Source organism: Pelodiscus sinensis, chromosome 2 (genome assembly GCF_052426305.1).
Source record: "Pelodiscus sinensis isolate ZL-2025 chromosome 2, ASM5242630v1, whole genome shotgun sequence".
In the NCBI taxonomy this organism is placed as follows: Eukaryota; Metazoa; Chordata; order Testudines; family Trionychidae; genus Pelodiscus; species Pelodiscus sinensis.
In genome coordinates this window covers 99,816,090-99,837,984 of record NC_143053.1, presented here as the reverse complement: position 1 = coordinate 99,837,984, position 21,895 = coordinate 99,816,090, and the positions used below count along the sequence as shown (strand labels likewise).

The 21,895-nt window shown below is 39.5% G+C and overlaps 2 protein-coding genes across 23 annotated transcripts in view; one reads left to right on the top strand and one right to left on the bottom strand.

The window, feature by feature from the left end:
* MBP (myelin basic protein) overlaps positions 1-21,895 on the top strand; it is a 169,056-nt gene that overhangs the window by 94,141 nt on the left and 53,020 nt on the right. The window lies entirely within an intron of this gene.
* The window catches only part of ZNF236 (zinc finger protein 236), a 221,643-nt gene continuing 218,564 nt past the window's right edge, over positions 18,817-21,895 (bottom strand). For all 18 annotated transcript variants that reach the window (XM_075921084.2, XM_089776337.1, XM_089776340.1 and 15 more), the window contains one exon: positions 18,817-19,711. The gene's annotated coding sequence lies outside the window, so the exon portion shown is untranslated. The remainder of the gene's footprint in view (positions 19,712-21,895) is intronic.

Sequence of the window (21,895 nt, the reverse complement as noted above, 5' to 3'; positions counted from 1 at the left end):
GAATACATTCTCCTATTCACTTTCTCCACATCCTTGATGATTTTATAGACATCTATCATATCTGCCTTTGCACCTTAAAAAAAGAGAACTACAGCCTACATATCTTTAGTCTCTTTTCATATGAAAGCCATTCCATATCCATAATAATTTTTGTTGCCATTCTCTGTACTTTTTCCAATTTTAATAATCTTTTTTGAAATGGGGTGACCAGAACTTCATTCAGTACTGAAGGCATACCATGGATTTTTATATTGTCGTTATGGTATTTTCTATCCCTTCCTTAATGGTGCCTAACTTTGTTAGCTTTTTTGACTGCTGCTCTGTATTGAGCAGATGTTTTCAGAGAATTATACATAATGATTCTGAGATCTTTCATGAGTGATAATGGCTAGTTTAGACCTGATCATTTTGTATGAATATTGGGATTGTTTTCCAATGTGCACTATTTTGAATTTAACAATACTGTATTTCAGCTGCCATTTTGTGGCCCAGGTACATCAGATATCTGTTTAAGTTCTGTAGGAGTTGAATAGTTGTGTTTGCATTACACTTGGCCAACAGCAGTAGCTTTACACCTTAACAAGCTGATTAACATAGCACAATTGGGAAATATAACAATGCATAAAAACATTTACACAGTCTCATGTTCACATGTTAGCTCTGATAAATAACCCCCCAAAAGAGGAGACAAAGGGAATCCAGCTGTAAATAGTAACCTACCTGAACAATCCTTTTATCTGTGGACTGTGTTGTTGTCATTTACTGGACAAAAGCTGTGAGGTTATTGCAGTTCACACTGACCTTTCTGGGAAATGTGTCTTATCTATTGTGAACATAAGCAGCCCTAGTAAACAAGCCGTGACTCTTGCCAAAAGATGGCAAGCTAGCACAACAATTTTCTGGTTAAACAACATGCAGTTGTAAGCTAGATGTTATCATCTGTGACACGATTCTTCTGTTTTTCTACATTGAGGTATGCATGCACTAAGGCTTATATTCAGGTTGTCCGTACATTCTTCTCCTCCTCTCCCACCCTCCCCCAAAGGGCGTGTAGGAGGAGAGGAGTGAGTTGTGATTTTCACAAAATTTTACCATTCTGTCACAGAGCAGATTTTTTTCCTGAAGGTTTCATTAAAAACACTATCACTCAGAAAGAGGGAGAGGGGATGGGGATAGGGTGGGGGAAACCTGAAGATTTTCTGCCAGAAAAAAACCCCTAAAACTAAAAAACTTTGAGTTTTTTCATAGCTATTGCCCCTCAGCAAGAAGAGATGGAAGACTGAAATCTGGCACAGGAAGATATTCCACACCCTGTCTGTGTCTGCTAGTGCTTTCATGAAAATGAGGTTATTGGAGTTTAAAAGATAATTCACACATGGGCATGAGTTGTAGTTTGCAATAAAACTAACATCATGCCAGAATTGTATTGACACTGCACTTGGGGGCGTGGGTAAGCTGAGTAGAAATTTTCATTTAATAGACTTTGTTCCCTAATACTTCATTTATATTTGTGTATTTATACAAAATGAAATCAATCAGAATTAGCTAGCATCTAACTCTTCATATCTGGAAAATGGATTTGTGCATGCAAACAGCGTTTGCCTTTGGCCATCTATGTTTAGACATTTCTGGTTTTTAAAAGGTGTAAATGGCTTTGTTTCAGTATTACAGATGTATATGTATAATCTGTTTGGGAAAAATTTGGTCTACATGGTATTTGCATAACTGGTCCATTTCTGAGGAAATTTCTATGTTTTAAAAATATATTGGAGCCTTAAAATTGATGTAAGACTTAATTTTACTTAGTAGGAAGATGCATACAAGGGGCTATTGATATCCAAAGATTAAGTTTTTTGGTTACCTATTGTAAAGGAGACCCACCCAGGATATTGTTTGATTAGTAGCTTTGCATTTCATGAAATCAGATAAAACTCCAAGGATATAGCCAGAATCACACCTAGCATTACTGGGAAGTGCTTGCTGGAATGGTAACTCCACCTGGCTTGGAAATAGGGCACAGTGCACCTCACGCCATTGCTCTATATTTGGTGTTCTTGGAATGGGTGCATGATTTACAGCACGTCTACATTCCTCTTGATGTTCAGAGGTTGTATGGGACACGGGGATAGACACTGGAAACAGTTTAATTCTCTTTCACCAAGAGATTTGTTGGCATTAAAGATTTCGTGCCAATAGTATATAATCAGCATTACCCTATTTACCAATATACAAGAAGGGCTAAGGCTTAGAACTTTACTTGGAGATATCCAGCTGTTAAGAGAGACAGTTGTTTATCATAAACATTTCTATGTTCCAGTTTGTGTCAATTGCTTGTTCAATTATGGCTCATTTAATGGTTCTCTAATTACCCGGGCTGTCTCTACACTGCATCCCTCTTATGCAAAAGCCTGTACAAATGAAGCATGGATTAGCATATTGCCATGCTTCATTTGCATAATTAATTTGGGGCCATTTTTGCACAAGAGGCTTTTGCGCAAAAAGGAGCCGTCTACACAGCTCTGTTTTGCGCTAAAACACCCTCTTGCGCAAGAGCCGTTCTTCCTGAAAAAATGAAGAACGGCTCTTGCGCAAGAGGGTGTTTTTTCACAAGACGGAGCTGTATAGACGGCTCCTTTTTGTGCAAAAACAGCCCCTAATTAATTGTGCAAATGAAGTGTGGCAATATGCTAATCTGTGCTTCATTTGCCTAGGCTTTTGCACAAGAGGGATGCAGTGTAGAATAGTTCCAGAGACATGGGTGCCATTTCAGATTTTGGTGGGAGGGGTGCGGAGGACCTGTGTATTTCGTGATGGCGGGGGAGAGTGAAAGAATGGGGGCGGGGTGGACTGAGGACAGAGGTTTCAACAGTGTTACTGGGCATGCTCAGTACAGGCCAATCACCAAATGGGGGAAATCAACCCCATCCGATCTCTTCCCCCTCCCCCAACACCGCGCACACACATCATCTCTATCCAGGGGCTACTAAAGCACTGTGAAACACACTCTCTCTCTCATCTGCCCTCCCTCCCCCCCAAAAAAACCCCAACAACTTAGCAGTTAGCTGGCAGGAACATTGTATCTAATTCCTATATAAACATAAATAAAATTAAATGCCCATTAGACCCACTCAGCTGTAACACTAAAATATTCTGACATCTTGTGGCAAGTCACTTTAGGAACACTGGTTAGCTTTAAAATTTGAATATATATTCTTACTTTGTTACTAACTCTGTGGAGAGAGAAAGAGAGAGACACCCTGTCAGGACTCCTGGGCTCTATCTCAGTTATGGAAGAGGAGTGGGGTCTAGTGAGTTACAGCAGGGTGTGGATAAATTTCAGTTCTATATAAGAATGGCCATATTGGGTCAGACCAATAGTCCTTCTAGCCCTGTATCCTGTCTTCCAACAGTGGCCAATGTCAGGTGCTTCCGAAAGAATAAACAGAAGAGACAATCATTATGATCCATCCCCTGTCATCTGTTTGTTTTTGTGTTGTGTTTTTTTTTTTAATGTGCTGCCTATAAATTTAATTGGGTCAGCTTCTTGTGTTATGTTAGTGAAGGAATGAATACCATTTCCTTAATCTATTTTTCTACACCATTCATGATTTTCTAGACCTCTAACATATCCCCCCCACCCTTTAGACCAGTGGTCTCCAACCTTTGTAAGCATGAGCTCACTTTTTGAATTTAAGTGCGATCCAAGATCTACCTCAAGTATAAATACCCTTGCTCCACCTCCCTCCCACCCCTTCTCTGAGGCCCTGCCCCTGCTCACTCCATCTTCCCTCTCTTGCCATCCTCACTGATTTTCATTAGGTTGGGACAGAGGGTTGGGGTGTAGGCTCTGGTCTTGGACTAAGGGATCTGAAGTGTGAGAGGGGCTTTCCATCATATTGTATGTATAGTTGGGATTATGTTTTCCAATGTGCATTACTTTACATTTATCCGAATTAAATTTCATTTGCCATTTTGTTGCCCAGTCACTTGGTTTGGTGAGATCTTTTTGAAGCTCTTCACAGTCTGCTTTGGTCTTAACTGTCTTGAGCAGTTTAGTATCATCTGCAAATTTTGCCACCTCACTGTTTACCCCTTTCTCCAGGTCATTTATAAATAGGTTGAATAGGATTGGTCCCAGTATGGACCACTGGGGTACACCACTAGGTACTCCTCTCCATTCGGAAAACTTACCATTTATCCCTACCCTTTGTTTCCTGTGTTAACCAGTTACCAATCCAAGAGAGGACCTTTTCGCTTATCCCACAACAATTAACAGACAGACAAACATTTTATTTATTTATTTATTTATTGAATTTATATTTTATTGTGTGAATGCCATCTAGTCCCAGTGACTTGTTACTGTTAAGTTTATCCATTTGATACAAAGCCTTCTCTAATGACACTTCAGTCTTGGACAATTCCTCAGATTTGTCACCTAAAAAGAATAGCTCACGTTTGGGAATTTCCCTAACATCCTCAGCTGGGAAGACTGAAGCAAAGAATTAATTTTGTTTATCTGCAACGACCTTCTCGCCTTTGAGTTCTCCATTAGTATTTTGATCCTCCAGTGGCCTCCCTGGTGGTAGACTTCCTGATTCTGATGTACTTAAAAACACTTTGCTATTACTTTTTGCGTTTTTTGGATAACTGATCTTCAAACTCCTTTTTGGCTTTTCTTATATTTTTATACTTAATTTGATAGAGTTTATGCTCCTTTCTATTTTCTTCACTAGGATTTAACTTCTACTTTTTAAATAATGCCTTTTTATCTCTCACTGCTTCCTTTATCTGGTTGTTAAGCCATGGAAGCACTATTTTGGTTTTCTTACTGTGTTTTTTAATTTGGGGTATACATTTAAGTTGGGCCTCTATTATGGTGTCTTTGAAAAGTTTCCATGCAGCTTGCAGGGATTTTACTTTTGTCACCCTACCTTTTAATTTCTGTTTAACTAACCTCATTTTTGTGTAGTTCCCAGCTCTGAAAGTAAATGCCCAGTGTTGCTTAGGGTTTTTTTTTCCCCACCACAGGGATGTTAAATTTCAGAGAACGCTACCCCAGAGGTCCTAGATTGAATCTCTTTCCTAGCAGCCTAAATTTGGCTTTCAGAATCCCTTTCCTACTCTTCCCTATGTCATTGATACCTACGTATACCATGACCACCAGCTCCTCCCCAGCACTACACATAGGTCTATCTAGATGTCTCGTGAGATCTGCAACTGCAACAGGCAGGCAAGTCACCATACATTTCTCCCAGTCATCACAAACCCAGCTGTCTGTTTCTAATGATCGAATGTCCATTACTAACACCTGCCTTTTTCTAATAACTGGAGCTTCCTCCCATGGAGAGGTATCCTCAGTGTGAGAGGATACCACAGTATCATCTGGAAGGAGGGTCCCAACTACGGGATGTTTCTCTCAGCTCCAGTTGAATGTTCTCCTTCCCTGAGTCTCTCACCCGAACAGCACGGGGGCTGTCTGACTGGAGGTAAGACAGTTCTGTAATGTCCCGGAAAGCCTCAAAGTACCTTTCTGCCTCCCCTAGTTCCTGCAGTTCAACCACTTTGGCCTCCAAATCCTGTACACAGTCTCCGAGGGCCAGGAGCTCCCAGCACTGAATGCACAGATACGCCACCTGTCCATAGGGCAGGTAAACATAAATGCTACGTTGGTTGCAACGAACAGGATAGCCCCCACTCTGCTGCTGGGCTTCTGCCTTCATTCTGTACTACAGATGATTAGATTACTGATAGGGTTTTTATTTAAATCAGGCGGTTTTGGTTTTAGTTTTCCAAAGATCAATATCACTTATTAAAATACTTGGGCCTTATGCCTCTATCTGCTGTTTTAAAGAACCTCATGCGCCTCTTAAACATTTCTTCTGAGGACTTGTATAGAGCTTCTTAAGTGTCTCACTGTAAGGTGAGTCCCCAGAGTATATCCATACACACAGAAATAGAATACCTGCCCCAAAGAGTACATAATCTAAATAGACAAGACAAACACATGGAGCAAGGGAAAACAGAGGCACAGTAAGGTGAAATACCTTGCACTAGGTCAATGACAGAACCAGGAATAGAACCCCACAGTCCTCTTCATGTCTAGGCCCATGTGCTATCCACAAGGCCAAACTGCCTCTCTTGAATCATATTTGGGATCATGGACTATTAATAGAACAGGATATAGAAGTTTATATTTTCTGGATATGCAGTTTTTGTTAGGATTTTTAAAATTGTTGAGTTACAGATCCTTGAGTTATAAGTTTAAAAATTAATTAGAAAAGGTAGATGTCTTCAAGTCAGCAAGGCCTGATGAAATGCATCCTAGAATACTCAAGGACCTGAGATGTCTGAGGAGGAGGTGTCTGAGCCTTTAGCTACCATCCTTGAAAAGTCATGGAAGATGGGAAAGATTCCAGAAGACTGGAAAAGGGCAAATATAATGCACATCTATAAAAAACGGAAATGAGAACAATCCAGGAACCTACAGAACAGTCAGCTTAACTTCTGTGCCAGTGAAGATAATGGGACAAATAAGTAAGGAAATCATTTGGACGATCAAAAGGTGATAAGTAACAGCCAGCATGGATAGCTTTCTTTGATAGGATATCAAGCCTTGTGGATAAGAGAGAAGTGGTGGCTGTGGTATACCTAGACTTTAGTAAGGCATTTGATATGGTCTTGCCTGACCTTCTTATCAATAAACTAGGGAAATACAACCTAGATGAGGCTACAGTAAGGTGGATGTATAACTGGCTGGATAACCATTCTCCGAGAGTAGTTATTAATGGTTCACAGTCATGCTGGAAGGGCATAACAAGTGGAGCTTCACAGGGGGTTTGTTTTTAGACTGGTTCTGTTCAATAGTGTGTGGGAAGGGAATTCACTGGGAACCCCAACTGGCAGAGCTAAAAAAAAGCTGGGGCATGGCCCGGTGGTTGGGAACCGCTGTTTTGGAGGATAGCGTCGTAATTACAATGATTGGGACAAACAGGATAAATAGTCTGAGGTAAATAGGATGAAGTTTAATAAGGATAAATGCAAAGTACTCCACGTAGAAAGAACAATCAGTTTAATACATACAGAATGGGAAGCAACTGTCTAGGAAGGAGTACTGCCGAAATGGATCTAGGGGTCATAGTGGACCACAAGCTAAATATGTCAGAAATGTGACACTGTTGCAAAAAAAGTAAACATGGTTCTGGGATGCATTAGCAGGAGTGTTGTGAGCAAGACACAAGAAATCATTCTTCCGCTCTACTCTGTGCTGATTAGGCCTCAGATGGAGTACTGTGTCGAGTTCTGGGTATCACATTTCAAGAAAGATGTGGAAAAAATTGGAGAAGGTCCAGAGAAGAGATACAAATGATTAAAGGTCTAGAGGACATGAGCTATGAGGGAAGACTGAAAAAATTGGGCTTGTTTAGTTTAGAAAAGAGACTACTGAGAGGGGACATGATAGAAGTATTCAAGTATCTAAAAGGGTATTATAAGGAGGAGGGAGAAAAATTGTTTTTGGCCTTTGATGATAGGACAAGAAGCAGTGGGTTTAAATTGCAGCAAGGGAGGTTTAGGTTGGACATTAAGAAAAACTATCTACTTGCCAGGATGGCTAAATGCTGGAATAAATTGCCCAGAAAGATTGTGGAATTTCTATCACTGGAGATATTTAAGAGCAGGCTGGATAGAGATCTGTCAGGGATGATCTAGTTTGATACTTGGTCCTGCCATGAGGGCAGGGGACTGGACTTGATGACCTCTCAAGGTCCCTTCCAGTTCTAGTATTCTATGATACATACACACGTTTTTATGTTTTAATTACAAAGGATGAGAGAAGTTTTAAAACAAAATCAATTTGGCAGTGTCCCTTTAATGCAGGGCTACTCAACTTTGGAAGCCCCAGGGGCCACAATGATACTCACAGCACGTGCCGAGGGCCACAACTTAAATATGGTTGCAAATGCATGCTAATATTTATGCAAATATATGCAAATAGCTTTTTCACCCTGAGGGGCATGAACATAAAGATTAATGCAAGACAACACGACACTTAGGTCCCATTTAAGTCAGTTCTACTGATATTAATAAAATGCAATATTTACCCAGTTTCCACCCATATGACAGCACTTTTATTGAGCAATGACAGTCCAGGAATTTAACTATTAAAATACAGATCAACAGAAGACCATTACATTGACTCGCCGTTGTGGAGCGTGTTTCCAGTGGAGGCCACGTTCAAAGGATCCCACCTGCAGGCTGCATGTTAAGCCCTGAGTAAACCCAAACTGCACTGCGGGCCGCATGTGGCCTGTGGGCCGCGTGTTGAGTAGCCCTGCTTTAAGGAATGGTCCAATGTGAAAAAGTTGGGTTGAAAACAGCCAGTGGCTCCTGAAGGGAGGAAACATGAAAATGCTGGCCACATATGAGCAGAGAGTGAAGGAGACAAGTGAGAGTTGTGTGTCTCAGTGCCCTGTCCCTGTCTGCTGGCCAGTAGCCCTTCTGTGTGAAAAACACTTCTGGGGTGCTCTGCATGGTTCTGGGAGGGATAGCTAGTAGATGGCAATCTATGCACTACTGCTCCAATCAGACTAGATAGGACTGGCAGATCATTGGCAACCTGGAAGCAGAAGTCTAGAAAGAGCTTTGAGGTTCCAGCATTCTGAATAGATGCAGCAAACCTTGCCGGGGTGGGGGAGAAGTTTGTTTTGTGCACGCACCTTGCAACTCTATGCAACTCGAAGATGCCAAAACCCTGCCTCTTAAGCACTGCAACTAACTCCTGGCCCAAAGGGATAGAATGTGTTTGGGTTTTCACATGTTTCGCATTTACAAAGTTCAGTATTTTGAAGAAGTTTGATCTGTGGAACAGGATAAGTTGGCCCCTGCTTTAATTCCTTAATGTAGGACCAATAGCTTGGCAGAATTTGTACTCCATTTCTAGAGGCATGACAATGTCCCTTTAAGTACTACAAGGAGGTATACAGTAGAAATCCATGTCTGAGGATTTTATTTTAACAGGGAAAATAGAAGTGAAAAGAAGTAGTATTTTCTGTTACACACACTGGTACTTGTGTAGAAACATCCTGGTAGTGACAAGACTGCAGTCCTTTACAAGCCTTGCAAGTATCACAGCAAAGCCCTGATAATGGCCTCTTTTATTCCAGTGCTCAGAGCAGGCTTACTCTGTAGTGCCTTTCCTATGCTTCCCTTTTCCATCTCCAGTGTAATGCCTGGATTTCGCAACCTCTTTTAACACCGCTCCTTAACATGGAGCTATACTTTCTTTCTGATACAAAGCACCCTACCATGCTCTGAAGTGGCACTGTGATTTTTTTCCCCTCTTGCTTTTGCAGTGTCTTATAATAATAATAATTATTATTATTACATCACTAGAGATGTTAAACCGTTAACTGGTAAGCATGGGGCTTACCAGTATCCTTACTGGTTAACTGACCATGGTCAGTGAAGTCTGGCGGTAGCCAGCCGCATGGGGCCGTAGAGAAGCGGGTGGATCCCCCTGCCTGTGGGCATGACCTGAGACAAAACATTTAACTAGTTAACTGCTTTCATTTACATAAACAATAGACCTGCAGAGCAGAACTGTAGATAATGGTAACAGACAATGGTGTGTAGCTGAGTTTCACCAAGTTTGGTTAAGACAACTAATGGAGCTTTTCATCCTAGTACACTCATTATGTATACGGCAGCCGTTGCAAAACCAAACAAAAATTTTCTTTGCTTTAATGGAGTTTAATGGAAATTGGTGAAAAATAAAAAGGTTTCATGATAGATGTACTCCATCTAATTTCTGTATGAAAGGTTTTATGCTTGAATTTCCTTGGTATTTTTGTTTGTTTTAACACTCTTTGCTGAAGGAATAGTTTACGGTGGTGTTTATGGAAAACAACCACTTTGTGTTACATTTACTGGACCAGATCTTCATATGGTGTTAATCAGCATAGCTTCATTGATTTCAGTGGGTACAAAATAAGACCTTTCATGGTTTTACTGCTTAAACAATATTTGAGACTGAAAATTTCTCCTTGCTTTATTTTTCCATTTGATGGGTTTCATAGATGTAAATCAAGGTAGAGAAAGACCTAGCTGGCCAGATTCATCATTGCATTGCTCTCATATGGTGCTCACTAGTGTATCTCTGGAGTAATGAAGTGATTAATCAGGCTCAAGTATTCAACAAAGAAGAATCTTATATACCTGGCACTCAATTCTTTTAAACCTTTAAGGATGGAGTCCCTCACTTGTAGTGTCCCATATGTTACAGGACAGTTTCAGAGAGAAAAGGAATATTCCATTTTTCAACTTGAATGTCTCTGCAAAAGAGAGCAAAATGACTAACTGCAAAACCTGTAATCCAAATACATCCATAATGTATTTTATGGAGTTCTGTTGAGCTCTTAAGAACCTAAAGGCCAAATTCACTTCTTATGTGTATAAGTGGACTTTATTGAAATCAGACGAAAAACAGGTAAAAGTACTGTGGCTGAATGTGGTCCAGAGATTATATGTATTTTTGCTTTTCATTAGGAGATCATCTATTTGAGAAGACAAAACTTTTATAATGTTTTAGCATAGAAGTTAAGATGACATTGAACCAACATTGTAGTTTGTAGAATTTGAAACACATTGATCTACGTCTTATTTTTGTTTCAAACTGTGTTTTTTATTTCTCATCTCCTCTTCAAACTGTCTTGCAAATAATCCTGTCCTTTATGAAGGCACTGCATACCCTGTGCTGTCACTGCCTTGTTCAACCCTCCAGGTTTTGCAGCTAGATTCTGTTGAGCACAAAGACATTATCTTCTCTCAGAGGAGCTCCATGTTGCTTAGAGAAAGCGTCCTTTATGATTGGAGTTTTGAATGCAGGCATCTTGCAGGCATACCACATGCCGATTCAACAAAATCAGTGGGCTTTCAGTGCGAGTTGAAAGAGGAGCTTTTAGTGTATGCATGTACTCATCCTTTCTCATTCTGCTTGAGGAATTATTAGTGCATGGGAAATCAAAATGAAAATGGAGATAGGATGGTACCGTGTTCCATACTGATTTGTACTAATTAAATGATTACTAACTTACATTTTAGTTTTATGTGTTCTATTAAATCTGGTAGTTTTAAGTGTGTTAATATTCCTAATGTGTAAAGAGAAGGACAATAACAATGTAAAAATTTGCACCTTACTAGCTTTCCCGTACTTTAGAAACAGAAATAGAAGAAAAAGTACATTGTGATATGATTTAATGTAAAATGCAAAGTCTTCAACCATAAATATGGAAGTTGTTGGGTGAGGCTTTATTTTTGGAGTGATCACTGCCCCCAGAAGTAATTCACATATACTACTAGCTGCTAAAACCCTCTAATAGCAACATGCAAGAAGCATTGTCCATTAAGGGGTGTGATCTGGCAGCTGAAGGTTCTCCTTTGGTGCTGCCTCTCAGGTAATAAGTAGAGATGTAAAAATGTCTAAAAACGTTAACCGTGTAACCAATTCAAATTAAAATTGGTTACTTGAGCTCTGCGGGATCGCAGTCTTGTGGGCCCCACTGGTTTCTCTGGCTCTACAGGCTGCCAGCCTACTACCCCTTCAGGCTTCCGGTCCCGACGGGCAACTAGCTTCCCCAGTTCCTGGCCCCATTGTCCTCTGGCCCCCATGGGCTCCCAGTCACGTTGGCCTCTGGCCCCACGGGATGGGCTACTAACTTTGCTAGGTCCTAAACCCACCAGCCTCTGGCAGCCTCCAGGAGTTTAGACATTTCCTTTGTTACCCCGTTTTAGATTTTCCTATCTCTGGCAAACTTGTCTCTTTTTCAAAAAGTTGTTGCACAGCTTGGATGATCATTAAGCACTTGGTTTGTGTGCTTGTGAAGGTGAGAGGTTTTACAAACAAACAAAAAAAATCCATTTCTTCAGCAAAGTTCTTGTAAATGCCCTGAGCGGTTGCACAAAATAGAGGCAAAGTACGATCTGTGTAGAGAAGGAGAGAGAATGAAAATGGGTAGTCTTGAAAAATCCCCAACATACTTTATACTAGCACATTTACCCAGCATTGCTGGGGTATGTGAGAGATTCAGGGTTGTGGGGATGAGGAGGGACTCTGGGCAGGGGAGTGTGCGTGTGTGTGTGTGTGCGCACGTGTGTGCATGAGTGCATAGAGGGGGATGGGTAGGAGATTCAAAGTGCCCCTTCTCTCCCACAAGATTCATGCCAAAGCTATTTGCTCTTCCCCTTCCTGTCCATATCAGGGAGCAAGGAAAAAGTGCACAGCTCATCTGACCTCTGTGCTCACCAGCCAAAAAGAGGAATGTGGCAAGTTGTGCACTTACCCACATCAGGGAGCAAGGGGAATAGCCAGCAGTGTATGAATCTGGGGGGAGGAAGCATCAGCCCCCCTGGCCTCCCTAAAGAGTGCCTCGGGGATGAGAGGCTCAGGGCTGGGGCAGTCCCAGATGGGGAGAGTGCACCTCTAGTAAAGCCCTTTCACCCTGCCAGTCTCTCTTTTCTGTATGGCATTCTGAGAAGCAATTCCATTCCAGGCACATTCCATTTCCCAGGAACAACCAAACCCTGACCTTGCTTTGAATTATCATAAGAGGAAGCTGCATACAAAATTTGGTGATCCTAGCTCTTACAGTTTAGGAGGAGTTCTTGATCAAACAGACAGGCAAACTGTCTCAAATAGATAATAAATGCTGTTACGTGATCTGAGGTGACCATTTCTAGTATGGTTAAAGCTTTCTGATATGCATTGTCTTCGTTTTCTCTTTGCTGTCATTTGACAGCTTACTCACAAAGGGGTCAGATGTGTTACTCACTAAGGGTGCATCTAGACTTCAGGGCTTAACTTGAAATAAGCTATGCAAATTACATCAAATTGAGCTACGTCAATTGCGTATCTTATTTCGAGATAGGGAGGGTCTACACAACACTTATTTCAAAATAGAGCCCTCTTCCTCTGACTTCCCTTACTCCTCGTACAATGAGGGCTACAGCAGTTGGAGTAAAAAGTCCTCCAGCTTGTCAGTATTTTTGACATTATTTCAAAATAGCTGCCTGCTGTGTAGATTCGGACTAAGTTATTTTGGAATAGTGTTTCAGTGTGGACGTACCCAAAGAGCCCAGTTTTGTGTAAACCCAGAATAACTACATGGAAATCAACAGAATTACACTTGGGTTCCATCGGTGCAACAGATCAGGAATATTGTTTTCAAATAGATTCTTTAGATATTTAAATTTATTTTTCGTAAACATTAAAAGTGCTAGGCTTTGGCATGAAGTTTTCCCACCAGAATCCTGGACAGAAAGTAGTTCTGAAAATCCCTCCCTCAGCCCATTATTTTGAGTTTGGTTAAAAAAAACAAACCCAATATTTTAAAAAAATGTGATTAAAACTTATTTTCACATTTTTTGAATCTCCTAATTTCTTTGCTATAGAATCTGAGTAAGATGTGGTCTCCTCCCTTAAACAATTTAATTTGCTTTAAAAGTATTTAATTAGTATGTTGCTGAAGATTATGAAATTACATATTTAAAAAATCATCCTCCTCCCCCTGTTGTCATCCGACTATAGGGGCACCACTTTAATAGTACCACATAGGCCCCCATAAATCCTAATGATTGCCCTGGGTTTTAGAATCCTTATGCTTTAGACCTTTTAAAAATACATATTTTTAATAATCCATTTGCTCTAAATGTCTTATTGTTCACATGAGAAATTAGATGATATATAACGTTTGTCCATTTATAATAAAAAGAAATTTAGAGAACTAGGCTTTTGGCCATTTCATCCAATGGCAATATATTCATTTTGGGATCTACTCTGTTTTACATGTCTAATGCCATGAATGTAAATTAGATGTTCAATTTTCGGAGTCATCCTAAGTCTTCTCTTTGACTAGCACAGATGTTATGGGTTGGATTGTCTTTTATGGTTTTATTAAATTTTAGCCTAAAGTAGGATTGTTTTGGATTCTTACAATTCAAATCTTTCCTCTTACTTTGAAGCAATATAAATCAATATAGATTTGCAGTCATGTTTGTCTTCAGTAGTTTCAAACCAGCAAGCTGAGCAGTTTATTCTGGAAGATTTTTGTAAATGTCTGGGGCTTTATACCAAATCCCAGTGAAATAATAATCAGAATTATTAATTCTAGGAGTTGGGGGTGTTAAATTCATTAGGCCAAATTCTTCCTCAAATTCAGAAGCAGTGATCTTTGTGTCTTTTTGGGTGAATTATGTAAAGAAAAAAAAATTCTACAGTTGTAAGTTGCTCTTTCACCATAGATTACACTACAGTACTTATGAGGTGAACTGAAAAATACTGTTATTTTTATCGCAAATATTTGTAATCAAAATAATATAAAATTAACACTTTTAAAGTTTGTATGTTGTGTTGTAATTGAAATCAATATATTTGAAAATACAGAAAACATCAAACATTTATAATATTGGTACAGATATTCTATGCACTTTAAAACTACTATTTTAATCTAGTTAATTTGTTTTGTGTTAATCATCTGCATTGTTACTCACCAATGTAATCTAAGTGATGTAAGTGTAACTATTCAAATAGATAAGGCTAACTGGACAGTATAAGCTTTTCAGAATCTGACCCACAACATTGTTTTTGTCTGGTTTGGGTATTAATTTTTTTTTCCCAAGGAGATCCTGAGTCAGTTTTGGTGGTGTCATTTGAGGCAGTCTATAAATGTCTATAAAATGTTTTCATGAAAAGAACTACCAGGGAAATGTTTAGGGCAATTAATTGCAGTTAAATCAGGTGATTAACACAAAACAAATTAACTGGATTAGCCAAGAGTTCTGTTATATATGGAGAAGGCAAATGGCAAGTCAATACCAATGTCTTGAAACTTTTTTGAGGGAAATGGGTGTATATACTGCTATATCCATGTTTCTAAGGGTCCTAATAAGGATTGCAAGGTCAGGCCCCAAATCTGTCAAACCAAATTAATAGAAACAAATTCTCTCTCTGAAACAGAGAAGTAAATGATAAATACAATTGGACATAAATTCCATTCCAAGTTTATTTTCTAGAAACGATTCCTTCCAGAGGAAGCGTCGCAAGTCGGGGGCGTCATAACTCGAACCCGCATTTACGGTAGGCGCCATACGCCGTCGTATACGCAGGCCGAGGTCATAAGTCGGGGGAGTTCCGGCCCCTTCTGCACTTACAAAAATGGGGGGTTGGAACTTGGGCGGTTGCATCTCGGGGGGCCTCTTGTATTACTTGTACAATCTCACCTGCTCAGCTCTTTTTCTTGTTAATTAGATTGAAGCAAATAACTTCACTTCTCCACCCCAGTGTTATTTTAAAATCTTGTCTTGTTTTTAAACTGTTCATCACTGTTCGACTGTTCCTTTTGAGTGGTTGGGTTTTATTTTATTTTTTAATTTTTGCTTTTTATTCAAGCCCTGTGCACTGCAACTTTTTGTTATACATAGGCTGTAGCATGCCCTGTTTTGCTTCAGAATTACTCACTATTAGACAGGCAAAGAAATGTGGTTTCTTCTTTCTCTTGGTCCAAAGTGTTCTTTGTGTGAGGTTACGAGGTGTTCATTCTTCACACAACTGTGTCAATCATAAGAACATGAGAATGGCTGTACTGGGTCAGAGCAAAGGTCCATCTAGCCCAGTAGCTTGTCTGCTGACAGTGGCCAGCACCAGGTGCCCCAAAGGGGGTGGACCGAAGACAATGATCAAGTGATTTATCTCATGCCATCCATCTCTAGCCTCTGACAAACAGGGTATGTCTACACTACCCTCCTAGTTCGAACTAGGAGGGTAATGTAGGCATACCGCACTTGCAAATGAACCCCGGGATTTGAATTTCCCGGGCTTCATTTGCATAAGCGGGGAGCCGCCATTTTTAAAACCCCGCTGGTTCGAACCCCGTGCAGCGCGGCTACACGGGGCACGAACTAGGTAGTTCGAACTAGGCTTCCTAGTTCGAACTACTGTTACTCCTCATTTCACGAGGAGTAACGGTAGTTCGAACTAGGAAGCGTAGTTCGAACTACCTAGTTCGTGCCCCGTGTAGCCGCGCTGCACGGGGTTCGAACCAGCGGGGTTTTTAAAATGGCGGCTCCCCGCTTATGCAAATGAAGCCCGGGAAATTCAAATCCCGGGCTTCATTTGCAAGTGCGGTATGCCTACATTACCCCGCTAGTTCGAACTAGCGGGGTAGTGTAGACATACCCACAGAAGCCAGGGACACCATTTCTATCCCCTGGCTAATAGCCTTTTATGGACCTAACCTCCATGAAATTATCTAGCTTCTCTTTAAACTCTATTATAGTCCTAGCCTTGACAGACTCCTCTGGCAAGGAGTTCCACGGGTTGACTACTTGCTGTGTGAAGAAGAACTTTTGCTTATTAGTTTGAAGCCTGCTACCCATTAATTTCATTTGGTGTCCTCTAGTTCTTCTATTATGGGAACTAATTCACTAATCCATTTAATTAAAAACGTAATTCCACCAAACCAGAGATAAGTTTCATCACGGTAAAGAAATGGCTATGGTTTTTCTGTTTATTCTAATCTGTAATAAAAATGTAAATACTGCCTTATGAGAACTGCCTTATCCTTGCAGTGGGAACTCAATAGGAGTTTTGTCTGAATAGGGACCAGGGCTAGGGCTTAGAATGTCGAAACAAGTTAAAATAGTGTGTTACTCTTTTGGTCCCATTTAAATTTGGTTTAAGGTTATGGAGCTCAAGCCTTGGCGCCAGCACTTTGCCCATAGTGGATAAGGGAAAACAAAGGCAGACTGTGCCATCGTGTACAGGGCCCCCTGATTCGGGCTGGTTGAGTCCCTGGCACAGTCATAGAGCTGCTTCTAAGTGGAATGTAGCTCCAACTGCCTACAAGGGGCCATTCCAACAGTCAGGCTGCAATGGAAGACAAAGACACATTTCTTCCAGCTCCACTCCTATAAAGGAGGCCGTCTGGAGCCATTCACTCTAAGGGAATCCACAAATTGCCAGAGTTCAAGGGATTAATGTATCTTATTTGACAACTCTTATATCTATTGCGTTATCTTCTGTCCTCTCGCTGTTTTTACATGGATGCCCTATCAGTGGCCTGTGGGATGCCATTGTGCTGCTTTGGGTGCACAGGGAGATGTGCAGTGTTCTGGTGGAACAACAGACATCTTTGTTTCTCCTGATCCCACTTGTGTTCTGCTCACTAAACGTTGTGGGCATGTCTACACAGCAGGGAAAATATCGTATCTGGCTCTTTCAGTATGTACTCAATTCTCTTCTGGGTCTTTGGATGTCATGGGAGTGGCTATTAGCATACTGCTTTCATTGTAAGTCTCATTGGGTAGTATCTTGCTTCAGGTTTGTAATTTAAATAAAGATGAGGTGCAGAAATGTGGTTAATTAACAACATGCTACCATATCCATTAGTGTGTAAAAATAGCAGTGACACACAGTTTCGGACAACTGCACTTAAGTTCCTCCTTTATGGTCCATCACAGGGTACCCATTCTGAGGTTCTGGTTTCCCAGCTCTATTCTTATTTAGGCAAAACTCTTCCCTTCCCCCTCCTGACTGCAGTACTCTCAAGATGCATAGTTCCCTTCTTACATTATGGATCTCCCAGCAAGTTAGCCTGCCTCAGTAGGCCTGCTATTTGCTGGTTATTTTTTAAAAAACATCCGTGCTTTACATGACTAAGTGCTAATTTCCTCTCTTCCATCACTTTTTTTAAATTTTTTGGAGACCCCCTCCACTCTTTTGGATTGATTGGTTAATTTAACTAACATTGTTCCAAGAACAGAAATTATCAGCGCTTATTTTCAGTGGGTATGTGAAATGGGAAAGGTTGTCTTGTTTTTTAAAGTTCTGTCTGGCTTTATTGCCAAATGCTCTAGGAGTTGGCCCACTATGAGTTGATAGAAAAACTCATTCAACAACGGTTAAAGGCTTAATTTCAACACAAAATTTCTACCTGACTGCTTTGAATTATCAGTCTTTAGAGAGTGGGAGGTTTTGAGGTAGGAAGAGCTGCTGTTAAATGCTCACTAGATTTTATTTTTGTTTTCTGTTAGTTCTGTGATGTTTCTTTCTTCAGACATCTAGGTTAATGTACTCCATACACTCAGAATGAGCCTAATTTGAATCTGAAAGGATGCATATTACACAATTTACAACCAGAGAAGTCGGGAATTTTTATATGCTTACAGGAGAAAAAAAATATCATGCAATTATGTGCTATGAAGTTAGGTGATAAATAATGGATCTGATTATTCTCCACATTACTCCTACTTTGAGGATTGTGCTGTGTATGATTCGAATACAGACTGTGGCCATCAGTAGGGGAATTCTACTATCTGACTAATTCCATTCGGACTCTTCAGGGGATAGCTGAGTTAGTCTGTTGCAGAAAAAACATGGCCAATTAAAAAGAATTATAAAATTTTTTTGATTTTATTGCAGGATTTTGTTGATTTTAAATTTATTTTTTGAAAATTTTCAATGAATGTTCTAAACAAGTGTTGACAAACATTTGAAAAATGTATTTATTTTAAAACTGTGGACATTTCATTCTTTGTTAATTTCTTTTATTCACACATTTTTCTAGATTTTTTTTAAAGTGTTCACTAATAGTTCTTGTCTTTTTTCAGAAAAGATAGTGTTCAGAACTACATTGACTACAACAGAAGTCAATCTTAATGAATATTATTTTATTAATGTTCTGAATGAAACCTGATTATCAACATCTTGCCATTGAGTATTATCCTTATGCCACAGCCTTTAAATATAATAAGAGATTGCTTTTCTAGAGTCAGTTCTTTGGCACTATGGGTGTTGCCACCTGATGCATAGGCTTTTGTTCTTGCGGGAAGAATATCAGCTTTTGGTCTTGATCTTTTTACAGTTTGTGTAGTAGTGAGAGAGGCATCAACACTAGTATGCACAGTGCAGGTGTGCCAGCATGATTTTGAAATGTATCGCTATGTGAAACATTTAACTGAAATGACATTGGTTTTTTTCCCCCCTCTTATGTAAGGTACATCAAAAAATATTTTCACTGTTTTACACTTTATCTATTAGACCAGAGTAATAGAAAATCTCTATTTATTTAGAAATTAGGTGGATGTGATTTTTCTTCTGTTCCAAATGTTGAAAGCCTTTTCTAGTTTCTCATCTCTGCCTCTGTTGCACAATGTAATGAACCATCCAGAAAAGCAAATATTGGGGGGAAAAAAGGTTTATTTTAGGGCTTGCTTGCTTGTGCTTGGTTTTTTGTGATGTCATCTCAAAAGCACATGTCTAGATAAGCCTGCATTTATCCCCACGCTGAACTGCTTATCTATTTTTAAACAAACAAATAGGCTGTTTCTTTGTTCAATTTACACCTAACATGAGACTGAGCTCACAGAACAGCAATTGCTTTCCAAATTAGATTGCCTATCTTCCTAGCTCTTCCGGCTTCTGCATTGACTGACGTTTCTGTTGTAGCTCATTATAGCAGCTCATCATTTCTCTTTCTTGGGGGTCACTCTTTGTCATGGGCACGATCCAGAGTTCACTGAAGTAAATGGAAGGTCTTTGCCTCAGGTTATGTTTACAAAATTAGTGTTGTCTTATTACCCAACATATCACATAGTTTAGTGGGGTTTTTTTTGCCAGCTTCTTCACCATTGTTCTCTAAAAGGATTAGCGTTTCCAGAAGTGCTGTATTGAGGAGAGAAACATACATGGTTAAAATTAAGGCTAAATGTCAAGTATAAAGGATAATTGCACAGTTTTTATATCTTGCTATGTTTGGTGCCTGCAGTAAAAGGTTTTCCACTGTTGTGATGTTTATTAGATTGTAGATTAAAATACCTCCTCTTAATTTAACACAATTACTTTAACCACAATAATTTAATTAGCAAGAGCTTGACAACAGTTTGACATCCAGACACCTTGCATGAAAGCCACAGCAATTCCAGATGCATGCTGGTACTCCACTACAAGAAACTGATTAAAATTGTCTGATGGATTGCTAACAAAATGAGCTTATTTCAAGAAACAGAGGAGCTTCGTTATAGTTGGGTTCCCTGTGGCCACTGTGGCACGATTGACATTTAAACTGTAAATCATGCCATTCATAATTTATCAGCTCATCTGATGAAGTGGGTTTTTCCCACGAAAGCTCATGATACTATGTTTTTTGTTAGTCTCCAAGGTGCCAGAGCTACGTGTTATTTTTAAAGTTACAGACTAATCAATGATTTCAGACTCCTTAATTAATGTCACTCTTTGTCTCTGGCCAAGAATCACTGCTCCTTTCAATTCTTTTAATGCTCCTTATGCAGTCATCCAACTAAAAACTCAAATATGCACAAACACACTAGTGGGCATAATATTTGTTAAAATGAGTAGTTTTTGTCTTTACTCCAGGAAGTAAGCACTATACAAACCATACTGGATCTTACAATATAAGCCCATCAGGACAGCAGCTCCAGTGTTTCCAAGCCCAAGCATTAAAAATCATGAATAGGGTCTCAAAATGCATAATATTGAAAATAAACATATTTGTCTTCTAGGTCTATTTTAGGTCTCAGGGTACTCTTGGGTCACTTCTCCCAGGCACAAGAGCTAGAATATTGCTTTTGCTAAATAAAAATGGAAGCTTAGATTACCATTAATCTCGATTTCAGAAATTGAGATGTTTAGAAAAAACTTAAATACAATGAGATTACTGCAACTCTGTCTTTAAACACAACATAGTAACGATTAGGCTTAATTGAATCAACCATATTATGAATGTGAGTTCATTTAGGAAAGGATCCTAATAACTATTTAGGATTAAAATTCACTGTTCCTACCTCCAGGGTAGTTGACTAGATTGAGTGCTTTGGGCTCCATTCTCTTCTGTAGATGATTTCAAACTGTTGATGTTCATTGTGAATTTTATAGTGAAGCCATGTGTCAAAATATTGAAATCACCCACAAAATATTAATACTTTTCTATACCTACCTCTAAGTCATATATATAATAAATTCCAATAAGTTGGAGCTGTTGATTTTGTAACTCGTTATACACTTAAACTACAACACAGATACATTTCTGTATTTGCCCAGTGCACTGTTTTTATAAATTTGTTAGTTTCTGTTTCTTATGGTGCTGTCTGTTAAATAAATTAGTATTTAATAGCTATTAAAAACATTTGAATCATCTCTAAGATTAAAATAACCCAGGAGGGCTCTTAAGATAATTGTACTTAATAGGTTTGGAATGACAATAAGCTCATTGATTTATTTTTTTTATTTGGGGTATTAAAGGCAAGATACTTATCGTTTACCATTTTTGTGTGCTTCAGAACTGATTTCAGGAGATGAGACTGAGCTAAAACTAACCACTTCATTAGACAATATTGAAACATTGCAATACTTTATTTAACAACAAAATCATGTCCCATGTTATGAGCACCCTAACACTTTTTAAAAACCTAACCAATACAACAGAAATAACAAATTCCAGCAAGTACCTCAGCTCTCGCATCAGTGAAAGATATCTAAAAGGCCCGTTCGTGAGAGAATATTTCACTCTTTCCTGGAAATTTCTACTCCCAAAATCTTTAGCAACCCCGACATGTTAAGTCCCTTCCTAAGTCTAGAAAAAATAGACGAACTTTGTAGCGTGGTTGGAAGGTGTTAAAAATTGAGTCATTTGAGACTGTGGTGAGAAGTGAGTTCCAAAGTGAATAGGCTCTGATAGAGAAAATCCTGCCAACACCTCATACTACTATCAGAGGGAGTTCTAGGCCTAGCACCTCTACAATAATCACTAAAACTGTGTGGTGTTGGGGCGAGAGCCCCCCCTCCAGTAGGTAGTCCCTGAATCATTGATGGCTTCATAGAAAACACTAT